The following is a 19,893-nucleotide window of genomic DNA, read 5'->3' as shown; positions in this document are numbered from 1 at the left end:
AGCAGCAAGCTGGGTGACAGTTAGAAAGCGGGGTAGAGGGAAGAGTGCCAGGGAGGCTAGTCCTGATCAGGCACACCCTAATAAGTTTCCTAAGTTGGCAGATGAGGGGGGTGCCAGTACAAGGGTAGCACTGCTGCAGCAAGGCATGTCCTCTGAAAGCCGGAGGAGTGACTGCTCCAGTAAGGGGGGAAATAGGAGAGCAGGGCAGGCCAGACAGGTGCTGGTAGTGGAGGACTCAATTATTAGGGGAACAGATAGGGCAATCTGTCACAAAGACAGGGATCGTCGAACGATATGCTGCCTACGTGGCGCTCGAGTCCGACACTTCGCTGATCAGGTTGACAGATTACTGGGAGGGGCTGATGAGGACCCAGCGGTCATTGTGCATATTGGCACAAATGACAAAGTTAGAGGTAGGTGGAAGGTCCTTAAAGATGATTTCAGGCAAATAGGCTGCAAGCTTAAAGCAAGGATCTCCAAGGTGGTATTTTCCGAAATACTGCCTGTACCATGTGCCATGCCAGAGAGGCCATGGGAGATTAGGGAGGTTAATAAGTGGCTCAAAAATTGGTGTTTGGGTTCCTGGAGAACTGGGCCGACTTCTCAGTTGGCTACAGGTTCTACTCTAGGGACTGGCTGCACCTCAATGGGGAAGGTGCAGCTGTGCTGGGGGAGAAAATAGCCAGAAGGTAGGAGGAGTGTTTAAACTAGGGATTGGGGGAGGGTATTCATTTTTTAGGATAGTGCAGATAGAGACCTGGGCACAAATAATGAAATTGGGAGTGGCGGTGGCATGGGAGGTGGGGTTCAAACAGTTAATTATTTAAGAAAGAATAGAGGTACAGATAGATACATAAAGTGTATGTATACTAATGCCAGAAGCCTCGCCAACAAAATGGAGGAATTAGAATTAATTTTGTTGGAGCATAACTATGACATAGTGGGGATATCTGAGACGTGGCTGGACGAGAGCCATGACTGGGCTGTTAACTTGCAGAGCTATAGCCTGTTCAGAAATGACCGTAAAGATAAGCTAGTGGGGGGGTGTCTATATGTAAAGTCATCCTTAAAACCCATCCTGCGTGATAATATATGTGAATCTAATGAAAATGTAGAGTTCCTGTGGGTGGAGATAAGGGGAGGGGGAAATATAATAAATTACTGATAGGGATTTGTTATAAGTCCCCAAAAAATTATGGAAGCAACAGAGAATATCCTCGTAAAGCAAATAGATGGGGCTGCTACTCAAGGAGAAGTCATTATTATGGGGGATTTCAACTACCCTGAAATACATTGGGTTCCAGCAAAGGTAATCGTTTTTTTGACAACTGAGACAATTACCTTTCACAATTGGTTCAGGACCCAACAAGAAGGGGGCACTGCTAGACCTAATATTAACCAACAGACCAGACCGCATATGAAATATAAGGGTTGGGGGTCACTTGGGTAATAGTGATCCCAAAATAATAAGTTTTAATGTATAAGATGTGTAGTAGAGGGGTTGCAAGGACACTAAACTTCAGGAGGGCAAATTTCCAACGGATGAGTGAGGATCTTGGTGCAATTAACTTTGACAATATCATGAGACATAAAAATACACAAAGAAAATGGGAGACGTTTATTAGCATCCTGGATAGGACCTGTGCACAATATATACCGTATGGGAATAAACATACTAGAAATAGGAGGAAACCAATTAGGGCAAAATAGAGCTGTAAGGGGCGCAATAAGTGACAAAAAGAAACCATTTAGAGAATTAAAGCAAGTGAGGAGGCACTAAATAAATACAGAAAATTAAATAAATTATGTAAAAGGCAAATCAAGGCAGCAAAAATTGAGACAGAGAGACTCATTGCCAGAGAGAGTAAAAATAATCACAAAATATTCTTTAACTACAGAAATAGTAAGAAACTAAAAAATGATAGTGTTGGCCCCCTTAAAAATAGTCTGGGTGAAATGGTGGATAAGGATGAGGAAAAAGCCAATATGCTAAATGACTTTTTCCATCAGTATTTACACAAGAAAATCCCAATGGCAGACAATATGATCAGTGATAAAAAAATGTTCTCCATTAAGTGTCATCTGCTTAGCCCAGCAGGAAGTATGGCGGTGCCTAAAAATCACTAAAATTGACAAATCTCCGGGCCCAGATGGAATACACCCCCGAGCACTGCAGGAACTAAGTACAGTCATTGATAGACAGGGGCGGACTGGCCCAGGTGGAAAAGGGGCATTTGCCCCCTGGGCCGGTCACTAAGCAGCTGATTAAGGCCGCCAGGGGGCCGCCTTGTTTTAGCTGTGCAGGCAGCATCACAGTGGAGGAGACACAGACGCAGGCACAGCTCCCTGTGTGCGGCCGTCTGCTCTGCTGGAGTGGGGGGAGCGCGGCTGTATATCTTCTTCCGGCCGGAGAGGAGCTTGTGGGCGGCTCAGACAGGAGACCTGATGGTGAGTGCTGTAGAGCTTCTGTGTGGTGAGCAGGGGACGCTGATAAGTCCAGGGCCGCTCCTGTATATAGTCAGCGGCCGATGCTCTGCTGATCACTGAGATTTATTGCAGGAGAGTGAACTTTCAGGGTCGCCCTGTCAGTGACAGGTTATCAGCTCCAGGATCACCAGATCTGCAGGAAAGTTCAATCTCCTGCAATAAATCTCCATCCCTGTACCTCAGAGTGACCAGAGACACATTACTGAATCCTGCCCTGGACTGATCCAGCCTGAGCCTGGTACAAAGAATAATACAGAGATCAGAGGTTATACCGTGTACACACTATCCTAGATCTGTATTATACATACAAAAATGCATATACTGTATAAGGCTAAGTTCACATTAGCGTTTGAGTCCCCTGCGTGGTGCTGCGGACTTCTTTCCTTAAGTTCCACCTACTCTGCATGCGTCCTGCGTACCTATCTTTAACATTGTGTACGCAGGGACATGCATTGTATGTGGATGCATCCGCGTGCATCATTTTGACGTCCCCTTAGAACACAAGAAAATGCAACATGTTGCATTCGGCAGGCACATCAAAACGTCGCACCGCATACAACACATGTCCCTGCGTACACAATGTTAAAGATAGGTAGACAGGACGCATGTGGAAGTAGGCAGAGCTTAAGGAAACAAGTCCACAGCACCACGCTGGGGACTCAAACACTAATGTGAACCCGGCCTAACAGTATATCAAATGCCACTTATATGTTATGTTGTATGTGTTAGGGCCTGTGCACACGCTGCAGATTGTCGCAGATTTTTCTGCACAGATTTGTCACAAAACCTAAAGGGATTCCTAATGCCATCAAGTGACTGAGAATCCTGATGTCTCGTGCAAACATTCCTTATGTTTTTTCCTTGCAGATTTGGTAGAGATGTAAATCTTCAGCATATCACTTTTATCAGTGCTTTTGCTGCAGATTTCACGCAGACTAAAGGTACCTTCACACTGAGCAACTTTAGAATGATAACGATAGCGATCCGTGACGTTGCAGCGTCCTGGATAGCGATCTCGTTGTGTTTGACACGCAGCAGCGATCAGGATCCTGCTGTGACATCGTTGGTCGGAGCTAGAAGGCCAGAACTTTATTTTGTCGCTGGATCACCCGCTGACATCGCTGAATCGACATGTGTGACGCCGATCCAGCGATGTGTTCACTTGTAACCAGGGTAAATATCGGATTACTAAGCGCAGGGCCGCACTTAGTAACCCGATATTTACCCTGGTTACTATTGTATATGTAAAAAAAAACCCACTACATACTTACATTCCGGTGTCTGTCGCGTCCCCCGGCGTTAGCTTCCCTGCACTTTGTCAGCGCCGGCCGGCCGTAAAGCAGAGCACAGCGGTGACGTCACCGCTCTGCTTTACGGCCGGCGCTTACACAGTGCAGGGAAGGTGACGCCGGGGGACAGACAGATACCGGAATGTAAGTATGTAGTGTTTTTTTTTACATTTACAATGGTAACCAGGGTAAACATCGGGTTACTAAGCGCAGGGCCGATATTTACCCTGGTTACAAGTGAGCACATCGCTGGATCGGCATCACACACAGGGTGGCGCAGGGCCGCGCTTAGTAACCCAATATTTACCCTGGTTACCATTGTAAATGTAAAAAGCTCTCCAGCGACCACACAACGACTAAACAGCGACGCTGCAGCGATTGGCATCGTTGTCTATATCGCTGCAGCGTGGCTTAATGTGACGGTACCTTAAGGCCGGAGTCACACTACAGTGAGATACGGCCGAGTCTCGCAGGTTAAAACCAAGCTCTGGCACCGACACTCCAGATCAGAGCGTGCGGCTCCATGTATTGCTGTGCGGCCGCATGCTCCGCTCTGGAGTGTCGGTGCCAGAGCTTGGTTTTAACCTGCGAGACTCGGCCATAGCGCACTGTGTGTGATCCCGGCCTAATAAGTGGGGACAAATCTGCAATAAAATTGCATGTAAAAAACACCTCAAAAACTACAATATGCAGCCTTTTTCCTGCAAAGAAAGACAGAAATGGGGCAGAAATATCTGTGGACATACCCTTGGGGAATGTGCACAAAGTAAAATTTCAGCCTTTCTTTGCAGGAAACACGCAGCTACAAAACCAGTATTTTTTATCCCTGCGCTTTTAACTGATTGTGAAATCAATGGTGAAAAACGCAGGGAAGAATGCACAGAGAATTGACATGCTGCAGATTATTCTCTGCACCAAATCTGAAAGGGTAAGTTCACACTATGCGGTTTTTCTGCAGCAAAACCTGATCTCTTGGCAGGAAAGAAGCTGCAGAAAAACGTTTGTTTTTCCTGCGTTTTTTGCTGCGTTTTTAATGAGGTTTTTGCTGCGGTTTTGGCATCCTAGATTTGTCTCTTGTGCATGCTGATAAAGCTAAATGTTGAAAAAAAAAGTCCTATTCTATAGAATCAGGGTTTTGGCACAAAAACGCAGCAAAACCTGATACCTGAGTTTTTGGTGTGTTTTGTCAGCATTTTTTCACCACCCATTCATTTCAGTGGGTAAACAAATGGTGAAAGTGACATGCTCCATTGTGCAAAAAGACATGCAAAGCACAAAATCCTGATGACAAAAAAACAGTGTGCATGAGATTTCTGAAATCTCATAGACTTTGCTGGTTCTGTAAAATGCAGCTGAAAATTTGCATAAGAAAAGCATCAACAATAACATACATTGCAAAAACGCCCTGTGTGAACTAAGTCAAGAAATACTCAACATCTGCAGGACACTTCACGTTTCTCATTCACTTTGCTGGCATCAGGTTTTGTTAACAAATCTGCGCAGAAAAAAAACATGGCAAATATGCGCAAGTGTGAACATGGCCTTATACTTTGCGTACAGACATGAGATGTTATACAGTATGCACACTCTCATGTATACGTATCTACATACATACACATGTGTATACCGTACAACATCTGATGTTTGTATGACAATGTTTCATATGCAAGTAATATATTATCCTGTATGTGTAAGGGCATGTTTCCACGTGGCATAATACATCAGGATTTGCTGCGGATTGGACACTGTGTATATCCGCAGCGTCCAGATATTACAGCATAGTGGAGGAGATTTTATGAAATTCCATCTCCACTATGCGTGCAGGGACGCATCTGGCGGCCCTGCATTTACGCACATGCAGCGCGTCTTTCTAGATCGCAGCATGTCTATCTTGCGGAGAAGACGCTCCGTCTCCGCAAGATAAATAACCCACTCTATGTACAGGATGCGGTGATTCCGCATGCGCATGTGCTCAATGAACACAGGCGGAATCACCACGCGTACAAAGGGGGGCAGCACTTTGGGCGGAGCGGGGTATCCGCTGCATCCAAAGAGCTACGTTTCCTGACCATGGAAACATACCCTTATACTATGTGTACAGATATCAGATGTTATATAGTAGATAATATTGTATGTGATGGTCAAACACCTGATGTCTGTACTCGTAGTATTATATACAGTATACCAGTCACATACTATCCTGTATATGACATCTGATGTTTGTAGACATATCACCCACCAGTCACATATCCTGTATACTATATGTAATATACTACGTGCACAGACATCTGATGGTATATACTGGATATGTGACTGGTGTAATATCTGATGTCTGTAGTCATTGCGTAATATACACCACTTACATATTATCCTATATACATAGTGGGTATGGAAAGTATTCAGACCCCTTTAAAATTTTCACTTTTTGTTTTATTGCAGCAATTTGGTAAATTCAAAAATCTTCATTTTTTTCTCATTAATGTGCACTCTGCACCCCATCTTGACTGAAAAAAAACAGGAAGGTAGAAATTTTTGCTAATTTAATAAAACAGAAATACTGAAATATCACATGGTCATAAGTCTTCAGACCCTTTGCTCAGACACTCATATTTAAGTCACATGCTGTCCATTTCCTAGTGATCCTCCTTGAGATGGTTCTACTCCTTCATTGGAGTCCAGCTGTGTTTAATTAAACTGATAGGACTTGATTTGGAAAGGCGCACACCTGTCTGTATAAGACCTCACAGCTCACAGTGCATGTCAGACCAAATGAGAATCATGAGGCCAAAGGAACTGGCTAAGGAGCTCAGAGACAGAATTGTGGTAAGGCACAGATCTGGCCAAGGTTACAGCAGAATTTCTGCAGTTCTCAAGGTTCCTTATAGAACAGACGCTTATAAATGGAAGAAGTTTGGGACCTCCGGAAGTCTTCCTAGACCTGGCCGTCCAGCCAAACTGAGCAATCGTGGGAGAAGAGCCTTGGTGAGAGAGGTAAAGAAGAACCCCAAGATCACTGTGGCTGAGCTCCAGAGATGCAGTAGGGAGATGGAGTCAACTATCACTGCAGCCCTCCACCAGTCGGGCCTTTATGGCAGAGTGGCCCGACAGAAGCCTCTCCTCAGTGCAAGACATAGGAAAGCCCCAATAGTTTACTAAAAAAACACATGAAGGACTCCCAGATTATGAGAAGTAAGATTCTCTGGTCTGATGAGATGAAGGTAGACCTTTTTGGTGATAATTCTAAGCGGTATGTGTGGAGAAAACCAGGCACTGCTCATCACCTGCCCAATACAATGCCAACAGCGAAATATGGTGGTGGCAGCATCATGCTATGGGGTGTTCTTCAGGTGCAAGGACAGGATGACTGGTTGACATTGAAGGAAACATGAATGCGGCCAAGTGCAGAGATATCTTGGATAAAAACCTCTTCCAGAGTGCTGTGGGCCTCAGACTTGGCCGAAGGTTCACCTTCCAAAAAAACAATGACCCTAAGCACAAAGCAAAAATAACAAAGGAGCGACTTAAGAAAAACTGTGACCATTCTTGACTGGCCCAGCCAGAGCCCTGACCTAAACCCAATGGTCATCTTTGGAGAGACCTGAAAATGGCGTCCACCAACGTTCACCATCCAACCTGACGGAACTGGAGAGGATCTGCAAGGAAGAATGGCAGAGGATCCCCAAATTCAGGTGTGAAAAACTTGTTGCATCATTCCCAAGAAGGCTCAATACTGAGCAAAGGGTCTGAATACTTATGACCATGTGATATTTCAGTTTTTCCTTTTCAGTCAAGATGGGGTGCAGAGTGTACATTAATGTGAAAAAAATAAACTTTTTTGAATTTACCAAATGGCTGTAATGAAACAAAGAGTGAAAAATGTAAAGGGGTCTGAATACTTTCCGTACCCACTGTATACAGAGCTGGTTGGGAACCCAGAGGACATTATTTGTTATAAATAGGGAAATTAATAGTTTTCATAGGGGCACCTGAATCAGAAAAAAACGTCATCTGTAAGTTACTATATATGACTGTACTGTAATCACATGTATGTGCAGGGCTGGGATCTACCAATATACGGTTACTATAAGGTGGTATTATTGCTCTTTAGTAGCATTTTTGTTTTCTTTTTTTTATTTAGTAACAGCTTAATGTGTTTCAGTCATTATGTAGTAGAAGGTGTATAGCGGTGTCATTGGTATTTATATAAAGTGTTTTGTTATGTAGAGGTAATGGTAATATGATAATATTATGTATTCGCTGTGTAGTGGTTATGGTAGTTGACATTGTGTAGCCGTATTATTTGTCATTTTATAGCCGTAATTTTATAATATTGGTCATTGCATTGTGTGTTTTTGGTTAGCAACAGTATATACTGTAATTATACACGTATAGATGCTATTTTAAATAGCTAGAGGGGGGTCGTATGGGGAGACATGCACTTTGGGGCTTGGGCCCCTGATCTTTTATGACCCTAGCAACACCCCTGCCATACTGTGTGTTTTACATGTCCGTGTTTCTGGAGTTGTATGTATGTTTGTAAATCAGCTCAGTTATAGTACCATATGTAAGCAGTAAGCTTGGTTCTGGCACTGTATCAATGTAGTAATCTAGATTCTGGTACCATATGTATGCGGTAAGCTTGGTTCTGTTCCCATATCTACGTAGGAGTCTTGGTTTTATTGCTCTATCTATGTAGTAGACTTAGTTAGCGAAAGCTTGGCTCTGCTCCCTTATCTCTGTAGTAAGCTCCGTTCTTTTCCCATAGCTTTGTAGCAAGCTTGATTCTGCTCACATATCTTTTTTGTAAGCTCATTTCAGTTCAGGTATGTATGTAGTAATCTTGGTTCCATTCTCGTGTCTATGCAGTCAGCTTTCTTCTGTTGCAGTATCTATGTAGGTAGTAAGCTTGCTTGTGTTCCCATATCTATTCAGCAAGCTCCGTTCTGTTCCCATATCTATATACCTTCCCATTTTTTAAAGCATGTTATTTCTGCTGCTTTAATGCAGGGACCAGAGATAAGGAGGGCAGGGGTGGTCCACCGCAACTGGTGGGCCACTGCCTTGTGATTGCCCCCCAGGCTGAAAAGTGCCAGCCAGCCCCTGTTGATAGACCATTATTTTTAATCTTTAAAGACTCCATAATAACAGGGTCTGTACCACAGGACTGGCGTTTAGCAAATGTGGTGCCAATATTCAAAAAGGGGACAAAAACTGAACTTGGAAATTATAGGCCAGTAAGCTTAACTTCTACTGTGGGTAAAATCCTGGAGAGTATTCTAAGAGATGCTATGCTGGATTATCTGAAGAGGAATAACCTCATGACCCAGTATCAGCACGGGTTTACTAGGGACCGTTCATGTCAGACTAATTTGATCAGTTTCTATGAAGAGGTAAGTTCCGGACTGGACCAAGGGAACGCAGTGGACGTAGTGTATATGGACTTTTCAAAAACTTTTGATACGGTGCCACACAAAAAGTTGATACATAAAATGAGAACAATGGGGATAGGGGAAAATATGTGTAAGTGGGTTAAGAGCTGGCTCAGGGATAGGAAACAAAGGGTGGTTATTAATGGAGAACACTCGGACTGGGTAGCGGTTAGCAGTGGGGTACCACAGGGGTCAGTATTAGGCCCACTTCTTTTTAACATATTTATTAATGACCTTGTAGGGGGCATACAGAGCAGAATTTCAATATTTGCAGATGACACTAAACTCTCCAGGGTAATCAATACAGAGGAGGACAATTTTATATTACAGGAGGATTTATGTAAACTAGAAGCTTGGGCTGATAAATGGCAAATGAGATTTAATGGGGATAAATGTAAGGTCATACACTTGGGTAGAGCAAATAAGATGTATAATTATGTGCTTAATTGTAAAACACTGGGCAAAACCGTCAATGAAAAAGAACTGTGTGTATGGGTGGACGACAAACTCACATTTAGTGGCCAGTGTCAGGCAGCTGCTACAAAGGTAATTAAAATAATGGGATGCATTAAAAGAGGTATAGATGCTCATGAGGAGAACATAATTTTACCTCTATACAAGTCACTTGTGCAACCACACTTAGAATACAGTGTAAAATTCTGGTCTCCAGTGTATAAGAAAGACATAGCTGAACTAGAGCGGGGTGCAGAGAAGAGCGACCAAGGTTATTAGAGGACTGGGGGGTCTGCAATACCAAAGCAGGTTATTACACTTGGGGTTATTTAGTTTGGAAAAATGAAGGCTAAGGGGTAATATTATTTTCATGTATAAATATATGAGGGGACAGTACTGTAGTGAAATATGTATAAAAATATATGTGTGCAGTGAACTATGTATAGGTTTATTGTGTGACTAGTAATAATTGAACATCTGTCCTGAAGGCTGCAGGTCTCACCCAGGTATTAATATGTATTTTCCTGAGACAGCAGACTTCTGTCTCCAATCTCACCAGGGAGTCGTGCTGGGAACCAAGAAGAAAGGCAACATTTGTCACCTATCTGTTTGAAGAGAGATGTCAATTACAGACTGACACTATCTATCTGTGGGAAGCTTTACACAAAGGATCTCAGAGAAAATAATATAATCATTGGGGGCACGGCCGTGGTCCAATCAAAAACAAGCAATTAGAATATCAACTTGAGGGGCTGGTCCAGAAATCTTACCTCCAGGGTGACTCTATAAATTTGGTTTGTATACATTCAAAATTGTTCACATGTGAGGGCAGCCTGGGAAGCTGATGTGATCCAGTCTACCTTCAGGGAGCAGAAGCAGACTACCAGTTAGCTATTTCTGTAAGTTTTCTCCTGTTTATTTTATACTGTTTTGCATAGTTGTATGTCTTTTTATTAACATATTTTTATACCTTTATCTTTACTGTAAGCACTGAACCTTTTTGTATTAAAGCATAAAACTTTAACAGTTGAACCCTGTATGTTCTAAAGAATCCATAGCCTAAGGTGTGTGAGCCTTATGAGTGGTGACAGTATTACTAATAGTCCAGGACTCATCGCCTGTGTAATCGGTGAGTGGAGGCAGTGTGAATGAGCGGTTGTGTGGTCTGGGTTGGTGTGTGATTTATGCTCCCATTACAGCATAAGACAGAGGTTGAATGCTGGACTGAGAGGGGAGATAGATTAACCCTTGCAGGCACAACCCCAAGTCACGTGCTGAGAGCTGATACGTGACAAATTAGCGGCAGCACAGAGAGGGATCCGTGACAGTGACATTGGGTGATGTCACTGCTCTATAGGGCCACCAGTGACACACTGACAGGAGACAATGGCTTCTGCAGTGCATCACTGAAGCGGTTACCTGAGTTCATTAGTCTCACTTTATGGCAAAGTTGCGTGGGAATTTTCCCACACAGCAGTGCCAAAAGCGAGAGTAGGAACTATTTCTCACAGAGGCGGAGGGATACAGTGCGGAAGGAGACCTTCCGTCATTGTATTCCTGGAGCCCCTGGAGAGCGGTCGCATCAGCTGATGTGGCTGTTCTCCAAGGGAGATTGTCGTGGGACAGTCATATTAATTGGATATCTGCGGACACAGTATATTTATTATTTTAATATTTTTTACAGGTGAGCAATGGCTTCGGTGATCAAGGTGATAGTGAGTATGTACTCTATGTTGTATGTACTGTATGTGTTGTGTATATGTACTGTATGTCTATATGTATGTGTTGTATATACTAATTGGATATCTGCGGACATAGGGAGTATATTGTTTATTATTTTAATATTTTTTACAGGTGAGCAATGGCTTCGGGGATCAAGGTGATAGTGAGTATGTACTCTATGTTGTATGTACTGTATGTGTTGTGTATATGTACTGTATGTCTATATGTATGTGTTGTATATACTGTATGTATGTACTGTATGTTGTATGTACTGTTGTATGTTGTATGTGCTAAATGTTGTATTTTCTGCTGTATGTACTGTATGTCATATGTTGTATGTTCTGTTGTATGTACTGTATGTAATATGTTGTATGTTCTATTATATATTGTATGTACTGTATGTCATATGTTGTATCTACTGTTGTATGTTCTGTATGTCATATGTTGTATGTACTTGTTATATGTTGTATGTACTGTTGTATGTTCTGTATTTCATATGTTGTATGTACTGTTGTATGTTGTATGTTGTATGTACTGTATATCTTATGTTGTATGTTCTGTTGTATGTACTGTATGTCATATGTTGTATGTTCTGTTGTATGTGGTGTGTTCTGTATGTCATATGTTGTATGTTCTGTTGTATGTGGTGTGTTCTGTATGTCATATGTTGTATGTACTGTATGTGGTTTGTTATATGTTGTATGTACTGTATGCTATATGTACTTGTTATATGTTGTATGTACTGTATGCTGTATGTACTGTGTTATATGTTGTATGTACTGTAGTATGTACTGTGTTATATGTTGTGTGTACTGTAGTATGTACTGTATGTCATATGTTGTATGTACTGTATGTCATATGTTGAATGTACTGTTGTATGTTGTATGTCATATGTTGTATGTACTGTTGTATGTACTGTATGTCATATGTTGTATGTAATGTATGTGCTATATGTTGTATGTTCTGTTGTATGTACTGTATGTCATATGTTGTATGTACTGTAGTTTGTACTGTATGTTATATGTTGTATGTACTGTATGTCATATGTTGTATGTACTCTAGTATGTTGTATGTCAGATGTATGTACTGTTGTATGTTGTATGTACTGTATGTCATATGTTGTATGTACTGTATGTCATATGTTGTATGTGCTATATGTTGTATGTGCTGTTGTATGTTCTGTATGTCATATGTTGTATGTAATGTTGTATATACTGTATGTCATGCTGTATGTACTGTTGTATGTACAGTATGTTGTATGTACTGTTGTATGTTCTGTATGTGATATGTTGTATGCACTGTATGTTGTATGTACTGTATATCATATGTTGTATGTACTGTATGTGTGTATGTTGTTGTTTTTTTTTTACATTCAACACATTAGCCGGATGATGGAACTACTACTGTCCCATCATTGGGACACTAATCACTGTCACTGTAGCAGGCATAGCCGATAGGACTTGTAGTCCCATTGGACGATGCCTGCACACACACAAACACCCCCCCAAAAAACCCCCGCACAGCCCCCCGATAGCCCCGGCAGCCCCCGCACAGACCCCCGACAGCCCTGCAGATGCCCCGGCAGACCCACGGACAGCCCACACACACATACATGCACATTCTCCGCCCACACACTTCCCTCCTCCCAATCTGCAGCGTTTCCCCCGCAGCTAAACCGTAGATCATTTTTACATCTGCGGTTTTGCTGCGGATGTTCCCGAATCAATGCAAGTCTATGGGTGCAGAAACACTACAGATCCACACAAAGAATTGACATGCTGTGGAAAGAACAGCGCTGTGTTTCTGTGCGTTTTTTTCCACAGCATGTGCACAGCAGATTGGGTTTTCCATAGGTTTACATGGTACTGTAAACCGCATAGAAAACTGCCGCAGATCCGCAGCATCAAAAACGCTGCGGATCCGTGGTAAAATCCGCAACGTGTAAACATGGCCTTAGTGGAGAGATGACCAGAATTTTGTCTACCTCACCACTTACATCACTGTGTGACAGGTAGGGCTGTGGAGTCGGTAAGCCACAGTTGCAACTCTGACTCCTGGATTTTATCAATTCGTAACAATAAATTTACTGTTGTCAAATATTAACATCGTGCTTATTCAGTTTCTCACCATCATATAAGTGATCAGACCACTTCTTACAGTCTTCCTCTTCTGAGTAGCAGCTGTGAGATGCTTGGAAGACGCACATCAAACATCTAGTCTAGAGGAGGAGCTTTACTACTAAGAATTTGCAACACATTTTCACTTTCAGTTTCATACATTGTAAGTAGGGCGGTTGGGGCAGCATGAGGTTAACCAAGTATAAGATTACATAAGGGCAGTGGAGAACAGTGACACACAAGAAGTAAGAAATGTCTATCTCCAGCATAACTGCTTATCACTGTTGTTCATAGTTTGATAGAACATATATACAGTGGGGCAAAAAAGTATTTAGTCAGTCAGCAATAGTGCAAGTTCCACCACTTAAAAAGATGAGAGGCGTCTGTAATTTACATCATAGGTAGACCTCAACTATGGGAGACAAACTGAGAAAAAAAAATCCAGAAAATCACATTGTCTGTTTTTTTAACATTTTATTTGCATATTATGGTGGAAAATAGGTATTTGGTCAGAAACAAAATTTCATCTCAATACTTTGTAATATATCCTTTGTTGGCAATGACAGAGGTCAAACGTTTTCTGTAAGTCTTCACAAGGTTGCCACACACTGTTGTTGGTATGTTGGCCCATTCCTCCATGCAGATCTCCTCTAGAGCAGTGATGTTTTTGGCTTTTCGCTTGGCAACACGGACTTTCAACTCCCTCCAAAGGTTTTCTATAGGGTTGAGATCTGGAGACTGGCTAGGCCACTCCAGGACCTTGAAATGCTTCTTACGAAGCCACTCCTTCGTTGCCCTGGCGGTGTGCTTTGGATCATTGTCATGTTGAAAGACCCAGCCACGTTTCATCTTCAATGCCCTTGCTGATGGAAGGAGGTTTGCACTCAAAATCTCACGATACATGGCCCCATTCATTCTTTCATGTACCCGGATCAGTCGTCCTGGCCCCTTTGCAGAGAAACAGCCCCAAAGCATGATGTTTCCACCACCATGCTTTACAGTAGGTATGGTGTTTGATGGATGCAACTCAGTATTCTTTTTCCTCCAAACACGACAAGTTGTGTTTCTACCAAACAGTTCCAGTTTGGTTTCATCAGACCATAGGACATTCTCCCAAAACTCCTCTGGATCATCCAAATGCTCTCTAGCAAACTTCAGACGGGCCCGGACATGTACTGGCTTAAGCAGTGGGACACGTCTGGCACTGCAGGATCTGAGTCCATGGTGGCGTAGTGTGTAACTTATGGTAGGCCTTGTTACATTGGTCCCAGCTCTCTGCAGTTCATTCACTAGGTCCCCCCGTGTGGTTCTGGGATTTTTGCTCACCGTTCTTGTGATCATTCTGACCCCACGGGGTGGGATTTTGCGTGGAGCCCCAGATCGAGGGAGATTATCAGTGGTGCAAGACATGATGTCCCATCGGATTCAGGTCTGGGATATGGGCGGGCTAGTCCATAGCTTCAATGCCTTCATCTTGCATAAACAGCTGACACACTCCAGCCACATGAGGTTTGGCATTGTCTTGCATTAGGAGGAACCCAGGGCCAACCACACCAGCATATGGTCTCATAAGGAGTCTGAGGATCTCATCTCGGAACCTAATGTTAGTCAGGCTACCTATAGCGAGCGTATGGAGGGCTGTGCGGCCCTCCAAAGAAATGCCACCCCACACCATTACTGACCCACTGCCAAACCGGTCATGCTGAAGATGTTGCAGGCAGCAGATCGCTCCCCACGGTGTCTCACGACTCTGTCACGTCTGTCTACACGGTATTGGGTTGTGAGCACAACCCCCATCTGTGGACCTCAGGCACTCAGACCATCCTCACGGAGTCGATTTTTAACTTGTGGCCTGCTGGAGGTCATTTTGCAGGGCTCTGGCAGTACTCCTTGCACAAAGGCTGAGGAAGCGGTCCTGCTACTGGGTTGTTGCCCTCCTACGGCGCCCTCCATGTCTCCTGGGGTACTGGCCTGTCTCCTGGTAGCGCCTCCAGCCTCTGGACACTACGCTGACAGACACTGCAAACCTTCTTGCCACAGCTCACATTGATGTGCCATCCTGAATGAGCTGCACTACCTGGGCCATTTGTTTGGGTTGTAGAGTCTGTCTCATGCTACCTCGAGTGTGGAAGCACAACTAACATTCAAAAGTGACCAAAACATCAGCCAGAAAGCATTGGTACTGAGTTGTGGTCTGTGGTCCACACCTGCAGAGCCACTCCTTTAATTGTCAATAATTTTCATCTGTTGTCTACTCTATTTGCACAACATCATGTGAAATTGATTGTCAAACAGTGTTGCTTCCTAAGTGGACAGTGTGTGATTTCACAGAAGTTTGATTTACTTGGAGTTACATTCTGTTGTTTAAGTGTTCCCTTTATTTTATTGAGCAGTGTGTATATATATACAGTGGGGCAAAAAATTATTTAGTCAGTCAGCAATAGTGCAAGTTCCACCACTTAAAAAGATGAGAGGCGTCTGTAATTTACATCATAGGTAGACCTCAACTATGGGAGACAAACTGAGAAAAAAAAATCCAGAAAATCACATTGTCTGTTTTTTTAACATTTTATTTGCATATTATGGTGGAAAATAAGTATTTGGTCAGAAACAAACAATCAAGAATTCTGGCTCTCACAGACCTGTAACTTCTTCTTTAAGAGTCTCCTCTTTCCTCCACTCATTACCTGTAGTAATGGCACCTGTTTAAACTTGTTATCAGTATAAAAAGACACATGTGCACACCCTCAAACAGTCTGACTCCAAACTCCACTATGGTGAAGACCAAAGAGCTGTCAAAGGACACCAGAAACAAAATTGTAGCCCTGCACCAGGCTGGGAAGACTGAATCTGCAATAGCCAACCAGCTTGGAGTGAAGAAATCAACAGTGGGAGCAATAATTAGAAAATGGAAGACATACAAGACCACTGATCATCTCCCTCGATCTGGGGCTCCACACAAAATCCCACCCCTTGGGGTCAGAATGATCACAAGAACGGTGAGCAAAAATCCCAGAACCACGCGGGGGGACCTAGTGAATGAACTGCAGAGAGCTGGGACCAATGTAACAAGGCCTACCATAAGTAACACACTACGCCACCATGGACTCAGATCCTGCAGTGCCAGACGTGTCCCACTGCTTAAGCCAGTACATGTCCGGGCCCGTCTGAAGTTTGCTAGAGAGCATTTGGATGATCCAGAGGAGTTTTGGGAGAATGTCCTATGGTCTGATTAAACCAAACTGGAACTGTTTGGTAGAAACACAACTTGTCGTATTTGGAGGAAAAAGAATACTGAGTTGCATCCATCAAACACCATACCTACTGTAAAGCATGGTGGTGGAAACATCATGCTTTGGGGCTGTTTCTCTGCAAAGGGGCCAGGACGACTGATCCGGGTATATGAAAGAATGAATGGGGCCATGTATCGTGAGATTTTGAGTGCAAACCTCCTTCCATCAGCAAGGGCATTGAAGATGAAACGTGGCTGGGTCTTTCAACATGACAATGATCCAAAGCACACCGCGAGGGCAACGAAGGAGTGGCTTCGTAAGAAGCATTTCAAGGTCCTGGAGTGGCCTAGCCAGTCTCCAGATCTCAACCCTATAGAAAACCTTTGGAGGGAGTTGAAAGTCCGTGTTGCCAAGCGAAAAGCCAAAAACATCACTGCTCTACAGGAGATCTGCATGGAGGAATGGGCCAACATACCAACAACAGTGTGTGGCAACCTTGTGAAGACTTACAGAAAACGTTTGACCTCTGTCATTGCCAACAAAGGATATATTGCAAAGTATTGAGATGAAATTTTGTTTCTGACCAAATACTTATTTTCCACCATAATATGCAAATAAAATGTTAAAAAAACAGACAATGTGATTTTCTGGATTTTTTTTTCTCAGTTTGTCTCCTATAGTTGAGGTCTACCTATGATGTAAATTGCAGACGCCTCTCATCTTTTTAAGTGGTGGAACTTGCACTATTGCTGACTGACTAAATACTTTTTTGCCCCACTGTATATATATATATATATATATATATATATACTAGCTGAAGAGCCCGGCGTTGTCTGGGCATAGTAAATATCTGTGGTTAGTTATAGCACGTCACTTCTCTTATTTTCCCCTCACATCTCTCATTTTCTCCCTCACACCTCTCATTTTCTCCCTCACTCCTCTCATTCCCGCCTAACACTTGTCATTTCGACCTCACATCTGTCATTTTCCGATCACTACACTATTTTCCCTCACTCCTCTCATTTTGCACTCACACCTTTTCATTTTCACCTCACACCTCTCATTTTCACCTCAGTATATACATGTTTGTCATCTCCCTTATATACAGTGGGGCAAAAAAGTGTTTAGTCAGTCAGCAATAGTGCAAGTTCCACCACTTAAAAAGATGAGAGGCGTCTGTAATTTACATCATAGGTAGACCTCAACTATGGGAGACAAACTGAGAAAAAAAAATCCAGAAAATCACATTGTCTGTTTTTTTAACATTTTATTTGCATATTATGGTGGAAAATAAGTATTTGGTCAGAAACAAACAATCAAGATTTCTGGCTCTCACAGACCTGTAACTTCTTCTTTAAGAGTCTCCTCTTTCCTCCACTCATTACCTGTAGTAATGGCACCTGTTTAAACTTGTTATCAGTATAAAAAGACACCTGTGCACACCCTCAAACAGTCTGACTCCAAACTCCACTATGGTGAAGACGAAAGAGCTGTCAAAGAACACCAGAAACAAAATTGTAGCCCTGCATCAGGCTGGGAAGACAGAATCTGCAATAGCCAACCAGCTTGGAGTGAAGAAATCAACAGTGGGAGCAATAATTAGAAAATGGAAGACATACAAGACCACTGATAATCTCCCTCGATCTGGGGCTCCACGCAAAATCCCACCCCGTGGGGTCAGAATGATCACAAGAACGGTGAGCAAAAATCCCAGAACCACACGGGGGGACCTAGTGAATGAACTGCAGAGAGCTGGGACCAATGTAACAAGGCCTACCATAAGTTACACACTACGCCACCATGGACTCAGATCCTGCAGTGCCAGACGTGTCCCACTGCTTAAGCCAGTACATGTCCGGGCCCGTCTGAAGTTTGCTAGAGAGCATTTGGATGATCCAGAGGAGTTTTGGGAGAATGTCCTATGGTCTGATGAAACCAAACTGGAACTGTTTGGTAGAAACACAACTTGTCGTGTTTGGAGGAAAAAGAATACTGAGTTGCATCCATCAAACACCATACCTACTGTAAAGCATGGTGGTGGAAACATCATGCTTTGGGGCTGTTTCTCTGCAAAGGGGCCAGGACGACTGATCCGGGTACATGAAAGAATGAATGGGGCCATGTATCGTGAGATTTTGAGTGCAAACCTCCTTCCATCAGCAAGGGCATTTAAGATGAAACGTGGCTGGGTCTTTCAACATGACAATGATCCAAAGCACACCGCCAGGGCAACGAAGGAGTGGCTTCGTAAGAAGCATTTCAAGGTCCTGGAGTGGCCTAGCCAGTCTCCAGATCTCAACCCTATAGAAAACCTTTGGAGGGAGTTGAAAGTCCGTGTTGCCAAGCGAAAAGCCAAAAACATCACTGCTCTAGAGGAGATCTGCATGGAGGAATGGGCCAACATACCAACAACAGTGTGTGGCAACCTTGTGAAGACTTACAGAAAACGTTTGACCTCTGTCATTGCCAACAAAGGATATATTACAAAGTATTGAGATGAAATTTTGTTTCTGACCAAATACTTATTTTCCACCATAATATGCAAATAAAATGTTAAAAAAACAGACAATGTGATTTTCTGGATTTTTTTTTCTCAGTTTGTCTCCCATAGTTGAGGTCTACCTATGATGTAAATTACAGACGCCTCTCATCTTTTTAAGTGGTGGAACTTGCACTATTGCTGACTGACTAAATACTTTTTTGCCCCACTGTATAGTATACACCTGTATGTCATCTCCTGTATATAGTATATACCTGTATGTCATCTCCCCTGTATATAGTATATACCTGCTGTGTGTCATCTCCCCTGTATATAGTATATACCTGTATGTCATCTCCTCCTATATATAGTATATACCTGTATGTCATCTCCTCCTATATATAGTATATACCTGTATGTCATCTCCTCCTGTATATAGTATATACCTGTATGTCATCTCCTCCTGTATATAGTATGTACCTGTATGTCATCTCCTCCTTTATATAGTATATACCTGTGTGTCATCTCTCCTGTATATAGTATATATCTGTGTGTCATCTCCCCTGTATATAGTATATACCTGTATGTCATCTTCTATATATAGCATATACCTGTATGTCATCTCCTCCTATATATAGTATATACCTGTAGGTAATCTGCTCCTGTATATAGTATATACCTGTG

The sequence above is a fragment of the Ranitomeya imitator genome, chromosome 1 (assembly GCF_032444005.1).
Source record: "Ranitomeya imitator isolate aRanImi1 chromosome 1, aRanImi1.pri, whole genome shotgun sequence".
NCBI lineage: Eukaryota > Metazoa > Chordata > Amphibia > Anura > Dendrobatidae > Ranitomeya > Ranitomeya imitator.
Note: the sequence above shows the minus strand (reverse complement) of the source record.